This window comes from Bidens hawaiensis, unplaced genomic scaffold, assembly GCF_021521415.1.
Source record: "Bidens hawaiensis isolate Kalapana, Puna unplaced genomic scaffold, B.hawaiensis_p1.1 tig00073576_1, whole genome shotgun sequence".
Classification (NCBI taxonomy): Eukaryota; Viridiplantae; Streptophyta; class Magnoliopsida; order Asterales; family Asteraceae; genus Bidens; species Bidens hawaiensis.
This window is the reverse complement of record NW_027502797.1, coordinates 749-8,446: the sequence shown is the minus strand read 5'-3', so window position 1 is coordinate 8,446 and position 7,698 is coordinate 749. Positions and strand designations below refer to the sequence as shown.

Sequence of the window (7,698 nt, the reverse complement as noted above, 5' to 3'; positions counted from 1 at the left end):
CGGGTTTGTAACACCCCGGCTTTAAGCAGAATACGCCGGGTGTAACGTACAGATCACTCATAAGCTCGTAATGCTATTAAAGTGACAATAATTATATTTATTCCATTTCACAACATAGCAAAAACACAAATTGTTCATACAATAAAAGAAAACAATAAATAATCCGTCGAGTCATAAGCAACTTCTTTATTAAGTAACCTAAGGTATACTAATGACTTCAACCTTAGCACACTATCGATTTAACCTGTAGCACGTTGAAAAGAATATATTTTTGTCAACAATTAAGTTGGTGAGAATTCATAATTAGTTTAAAGTATATATAATATAATATGTAATTCTCGATTCATATGTCTCATGCAATAATATCAACCATACGTAAATGATAACAAGTATGTAAATAATGCCCCAACCTAGGGGAATGATAACCACCATTTATTCCAACCGGGACATAGCATAGGCGGTGCGGGTACGTCCCGTCGGACCCTCCCACTTTGATGTTTGATGTTTGATGTTCCAACCATAAACGATAAACACGTTGCACATAATTACACGTAAGATAATCATAAACGTTTTGGATAGATAATATTAACATGATAGACACACAATTGAATCGGTTTTAAACTTGATAACATAACAATCGATAACAAAACTTGTAATGTGCTACACCCCAAAAATATAAAGGTTTAAAATGGGGTTATGAAAACTCACTTTTGAGTTTGGGGATAACTTGGACGAAAACCGAAAGCGAGTATAAAGAAGGCCGAAGTGGTCAAACGTCACGAACTATAAAGAAAATATAAGGAAATCAAGACTAGCTCTCGGAATTTTATTCTTTAAGTAATTTGACTTTAAGCATTATTTTAGTATATATATTTATTACTTTATGGCATTTATATGAATTTAAGCTTTAACGGATTTTTAACGAGTCTTTAAAGAGATGGCGATTTATTTTAATGACCGAAATAATGAGGTTTAAAATATTTATTAAGCGAGGTTTGAAAGATATAAACTTATTTTTTAACGATACAAGTTAGTTAATTAATAATACAATATTAATCGGGTTTATAACGAATTTTAACGAAAACGAAAGTCGGATTTTTAGGTGAAAAAGGTAATTATAATTTTTATATCTATTTTTATTTAATTTAAAATACTTTTTGTTGACTTTATTATTAAATTTTAACTATTTTATATTTAATTTAAACAATTAAAAATCATGTAAAAAATGAATAAAAATGGTGCGGTTGTTATAGTATGGAACTAACCACCAAGCCATTTGTTATCTTTGCAATATAGTCAGAAATGAAAAATATATAAACACAAGTTTGTTAATTCTATGTTAGGGGGTCAAAAACTAAATAAAGCCATATATTAATTACCCGAAATAATGGAGATTTTATGATGAACACGAGCTCGCCGAAAAATATTCTTGGACAATCAAATTAACGATTTTTGAAAGTATATTAGTAAGTTTAGAGATTATAACTGAGTTTTGTTGAATGTTATGATGCTATTTATAATCATAATTGGAGCGTATTAGCGTTAATTTGTGTTAATTGCGTTTGGTCGGAAATCCGGCGGGTATCACGGCTAATTCCATTAAGATCAAGATGTTATAACGTAATATAATCTTGTAATAATGATTTCCGTTATAGTCCAAAGTCAATACGCGAATAATATTGATTTAGGAACGTGAAAACGTTGGTTGGGGTGGGCTGGGGTATTTTTATTATTTTAATATAATACTATGATATGGCCCGTGTAATACACGAGTGGTTAAAAAAATAAAACAAAATGGAATGTTATGATTCTATAACAATTAAGAAAAAGAAAAGACTAACATCAATTCATCCTAGTTGAGTTGGTAAGCCACAAGCATTTTAAAAGCAATGTAGTGATTTCGATTCCTACCAACAACATATTTTTTATTTTATCATTCATGAAGAAGAATTTGTAAAAATAGAAACTTGTACACTTGGCAACCTATTTGGAGGGTCTAATAGAATGGTATGTGGATTCATTGTCCTGCTTTAATAATATACGTAGATTTTGAATAACTTTCATATCTAGTCCCTGAACTTTGTAGCTTCTTTTAAAACATAAGTTAAAGTAATTTATAATAAAAACCTTGGACTTTCAAAGTTGTAAAATTTGTCTAAACGTCGAAATACTTTATTAATAATAACTAATGAATAATAATACATCGAAATGACCAACAGGTCGGGTTAACGAACTCAGATACAATATGAATACAAACAAAATCGACGAATGTCACAGGTTCACCATGAGAACCATTTTTGCAAATTATTGCATTTAAAAGGAAACACACCAAAGCAGGGCACACTGCCGGGCACTCAAAGCCAGACACACTCAAAGCAATCTGGTTACGTACTACGATTGTGTTTAGAGGTTGAATACACAAAAGCTGTCCAGTTTAAATGTGTTTAGATGTTAGGAATATCTAGGGTTTTGGAAAGTTGTTCATGACGATTGTGTTTCCTATAATAAAGGATAATCAAGTATTTGAATTTCTAAGAATGTTGTTGCCTTTTAAACTTTACAGGTTTAACAGGTTTTGACATTTCCGACAGCTATGATTTTCAAACCCAGACATGGTTTTAATCCATATATGTTAACGGGTTTGATGGGTCAGGTACACGGGTTTGACGGGTACAACCGATGAGATGCTCACCCCGACCGACAACCATGTGAATCTAGTGGTGGCATTTAGACCTCGGTCTACTAAAATGTCAACCGAACAAGGCGAGTTAGCTAAAATATGTTACTTAATCAACCGATAAGCAAGGTTAATAGCTTCCATTTCGAGTTTAACCCAACCAGCCAAGTTTGCACAATTTGTTGAGCTATCACCCCCATAAACTCCCTTACAACATTAAATAAATCGCCCCATAAACACCCCTACCATGAACATAATAAACAACAATCATAGTTCATAACCAAATCAACAATGGTACATGAAAAGGCCCCGCCTTTTTCCATACGACTAACGTACATCTTTCAATGCACAATGTACAAGTCATCGAAGCATTCCCGCTCAAGAAATAGTTGCTATTTTACTAAAAAAAACTTACAAATTTGGAGGCACCCACCATACGGTGTCTCTCTTTCTCCTAGTTAGGTGTTCCCTAAAACAAATCAGTAAAAAACAAAAATGCAAATCTACACTCAATTTGTCACTTATTTACATAAACCGCCATTCGGTTTTCGGCAATCAAGCTTCCATGTTTTTGCTTGTGTACGTGCTCGCCTTTTTCACCAATTTGTAAATCATCGTCACGGGCTGAACTCGGGTCTTTTTCTTTATCTTGGTCTAGGTCACCACCTTGAGGTTGCCCGTTGTCGTTGGAACCGTTGACGGGGTCAACAGGTTCAGGGTTTTCTTTGGATAAAAATGGGAAATTTCCGGACTTGATTTCGTTAATATTGGTGGGAAGCAACGAGAGAATGTCGGGGTTTTGTATCTAGATCAACCCAATGGTCTCCAACCCAATCTCTTGAAACCCTAATGTTCTTTTTGTCTAGTTCAAGATACAAATTTTCTCCTGTCAAAAAAAAACCCGTCAAGCAAAAATACAATACGAACAGGGTTTTTGGAATTTTTGGGTGACGGGTTGAAACGGGTCATTTTAAGTATGAGACAAAATATAAAGCTAAGATTTTTAATAGATTTAATCAAGAAACGTACCGGGAATATATACTTGAAGGTCTCCATTGGATGCACCAATTCCGGTCACAACTCCTTCCCGCCACCCATCGCTCCACCACCCATCCACCGGGGACCCAACCTCGAAAGCATCGTTTGTTTCACTTTCCACACGAGCGGGCCTTGCGGTGGGCCGGCCCGAGCATCTTATCCCAAGCTTATCAGGCATGGCCAATCTAAAAGCCGGAACCCATTCCTTTAAAAATGAAAAAAAGTCAAACCCTTTCGTCTTTTTCAGCCTTTGTCATATTCTTCTAGAAATACATAAATTTTAAATAAAAAAAAAAGGCCCAGACAATTAAGAGTTAGACCATCCATTTTCTACTCGAGTACTCGATGTTTGAAACCTCGTAAACGGTTTACATTTACATTGGTTTACTAATAGTTACTTGTAACTATAATTAATGCATTGTGTACTTTATAACACTTTTATAACATTATACAACTAAATATTAGACAAAAAAATAATATTGTCGGGTCAACACAAGCCGGTGTAACCCCTCCAAGACTTTCACCGGTTTTGACCCAAACCTGATTAGGCCTTATGAGTTTTGACCCGCTACCATACACTCAAGTTCGCCACATATACGAACCACAACGCAGGGGAGTGTAGGAAACCAAATAACTGAGCACAATAAAAACCGACGGTTTGGTTTTAAGTTGATAAAAACGAATTTTCAGTTCAGTTTCAGTAAGCTATCAACCAAAAAAAACGACGGAACCAAACCAGTAACACCTCTTTTAAGTAAATAATAATTAAATCGGTGTAACCCGAAAAAAATATTTTCAAATGTGTAATAAACAACTACTAATAAAACAATTCAGGCCCATATTCATTATTTTGGACAAATTTTTTCTAGCCCTAATGGAAAAACCAAGAAAAACGAAACCGAACCCAATGTAAAAACCAAACGATTTCCAAAAACACAAAAACCAGATTTTCGGTATTTAGTTCGGTTGGCCCAAAACCGACCCATACACACCTTCCACAAAGTTAAAGAAGACACTAAAAAAAATTTGCATACCTCAAGATTACCACTTCCACCTTCCTCCTTCAAATCATCATATTGTACTTTTAACCGTCTCTTAGTAACTTGTAGTACAGTACACCTAAACCAGCATCCACGAATACCACTATCCAAACACAACAATTCTATCTTCTCATTAACCTTTAAAAACATGGCATCCGAACCCCGATTCTTCACGTACTTTGGAATAAGCTTTCTTCTCAAAATCTCATACTTCGCATCCAAGCTAGACGAATCACACGTCACCTGTCGCACTCTAGAACTCCTAGGTCTTTTACCTCCCGGGCTATTCTCTTCCTCTTCAAGAATATCAGTATCAAAAACCGAAAAAACGGGCTGATCATAATACCCACCTAATTTACTCATTTTAAACGGTTTCACACGGTTGTTTTTAAATTGTCTCCAACAAAGATGGACCCGGTTCAGTAAATCTTCCGGAAGCGTGAACACGCATTTCTCGTAATGTTCACGGGCCAAAACAAGGGCCAGGCCATCCACACACTCGGCACTGATGACCTGTGCATAAGGTGTGATGAAAACCTCTTTTAGGTGAGGGCTTTTAAGGGTCACGACAGCTTGTACTTCTTGACTGTGATGAAACCATCTGACTTTAACTTTCTTTTGACCTTTTCGGTCTTCATACATATCTTCAAGATACACAAGGTGAGATTTTTCCTCTTCAGCCATAACATAAACAAATGATTGTACCTGAAAAATTTTATATGTAATTATCATAGAAAAATATATAAAAAAAAATAAATACAAACAATTTAATATATGAAAAACAAGAACCACCATATTTGTTTCTCTATGTACAACCTAACAAGCTCTATGTGGAAAACTAAATATTATCTAAAAAAATAATAAAAAAATAAAAATAAAAAACCTTTGCATTTTATTGTTCTACGTCTCTGGTTTCACATATGTCCATTTTTTGCATGAAACATATATAATTTATATATGTTAACTAAGACTAATATATTATAACCACGATAATAATGTAAATATAGACACCAATTACTTTTTTAAAGAAAGGCATTCATATAGAAAGTGAATATATGGTGTAAACTAAAAGTAACAAACTTACCGCTATTGTAATCCCGTTTCTGCAAAATGCTGGGAAATGTTTGAGTTGTTTACCGCAGGTCCAAGCTGCACCTGACCACACTATATCCGGTACCCGTGCGTTTAAATTTCTTGCAAGACGACTTTGAAATGAAGCACCAACTCTCGAGATGTGATCACTTTTAGGGGACTCTGAATTAAAAAAAATAGCATAAACTTTGTTACTACTTTAGAAACTTCATGGAGATAACACAATGCACAACATTTTTGTAGACATCGGAAAAACCGCAAAACCGCCTTTTTACAACGACACCCCGTATAAACATAATTCAACATGCAACAAACAAAATAAGCAGATATTTATGGAAATTGGTAGATTTTAATTATAGTTATGAAAGACCGCCCGAACATTGGGAAAAATCATCCGACACAAAAAAAACGTCATCACGAATCTTTATGATATTTTGTAGCGATTTATAATCCGAAACAGGCTTTCCAACCAACAAAATATTCAGATCAGAGAAATCAGACTTTGGGAGCATGTAAAGCGTTTTAAGTAAAAACTGATCATTGCGATAAACGTAGAATGGCATATATACCCTTTCACACTACAACCCCCCCCCCCTCTCTCCCTGCATACAGAACGTCTTCCGAAAAGAAACCCTAGAATAGAAACCAACTAAGTATCATTAAAAGTTACAAAACAAGCTTCTCAACATGAACATGACAGCATACAAAAAGTTTCAAGTAAAAGGAGAAAACAATGGCAGAAAATTTATAAACATTTCAAGGTACAATGTATGCAACCGCTTAGTATGAATTCAAAAAACTTACAAAAATGTTCACCTTGCACATGCTGTTTCGATAACATAGAAGTCAGCCAATTCACAACCTCTCTCCTTGACCTCCATCTGTACCCTGCCATGACCGAACTCTCAGCCTCGTTCGCTTTCAAGAACTCCGCAGCAACCACATAAAACATATGCCTAACACTCCTTTCAGTTCCCACAACCGCTAAAACCGACTCACCCCAACCGTCTTTCAAGAAATAGTGAACTACCCTTTTACCCCTTTCTTTTGAAACATATTGTTCTTTCCATTCCACAAAACATTGACTATTCACAGCCATGTTTGAAACAATAATCTAAATATGCCCACTTCAGTAACAGGACATATTAGAAGTTTAGAACCAAAAACATAATAATAAAAAAATATAAAAATAAAAAACCCTAATTTACTAAAGTAGCATTGTAGCCAACACCCAGCCCAATACAAACATCTAACAATAAACCATTTACCCTACAATTCTTGAAACCCCAAGATGAATATTTAGGTCAAAAGGAACAATCTTGCACAACTTTAAGCTAGAAAACACCAAATCCTTAACAAATGCATACCAAAAATCTTGAATAAAACCCTAAAAATCAAGAAACAAGAAGTGGGTGTGTTGCAAAACTAAAAAAAAATCCAATCTTTCAACTAATTCTTGAAGATCTGACTATAATAAGTCAAGAATTCTGACCCAGTTGACAAAACGGTCAAAACTTTGAAAACCCTTTTGAGAACCATGTGTAGGTGTCTTGATAAGACTAAAGAACACAACTTTATGGTGGTTTGATGGTGGGTTTATGTTCAAGAAACAGTCAAGAAACTTGGGTTTGTTAAGAGTATGGTGTGTGTACAAAACTTGGGTTTGTACATATAAAGATAGTGGTGGGCAAGAAGGGTAAAATTGGAAATTTGCAGGGGTGGTGGTGGCGGTGGTGGTGGCGGCGGTGGAAAAGGGGGTAAGAAAACTATGAAGAGATGATAATGGAAGGTGAGGGTTTACATTGATATGTGAATGCTGAAGAGGTAGCAAGTTTACTGAGAATAATAATA

General features: G+C 35.0%; 1 pseudogene across 1 annotated transcript; it reads right to left on the bottom strand.

The window, feature by feature from the left end:
- Window positions 1–3,194: 3,194 nt before the first annotated feature.
- Window positions 3,195–7,017, bottom strand: LOC143606209 (uncharacterized; annotated as a pseudogene). Its single transcript, XR_013148704.1, has 5 exons — window positions 6,664–7,017; window positions 5,840–6,009; window positions 4,750–5,460; window positions 3,707–3,920; window positions 3,195–3,563 (listed from the first exon to the last, which is right to left on the bottom strand). The product of XR_013148704.1 is annotated as an uncharacterized LOC143606209 (transcript).
- Between the last annotated feature and the right edge of the window lie 681 nt (window positions 7,018–7,698).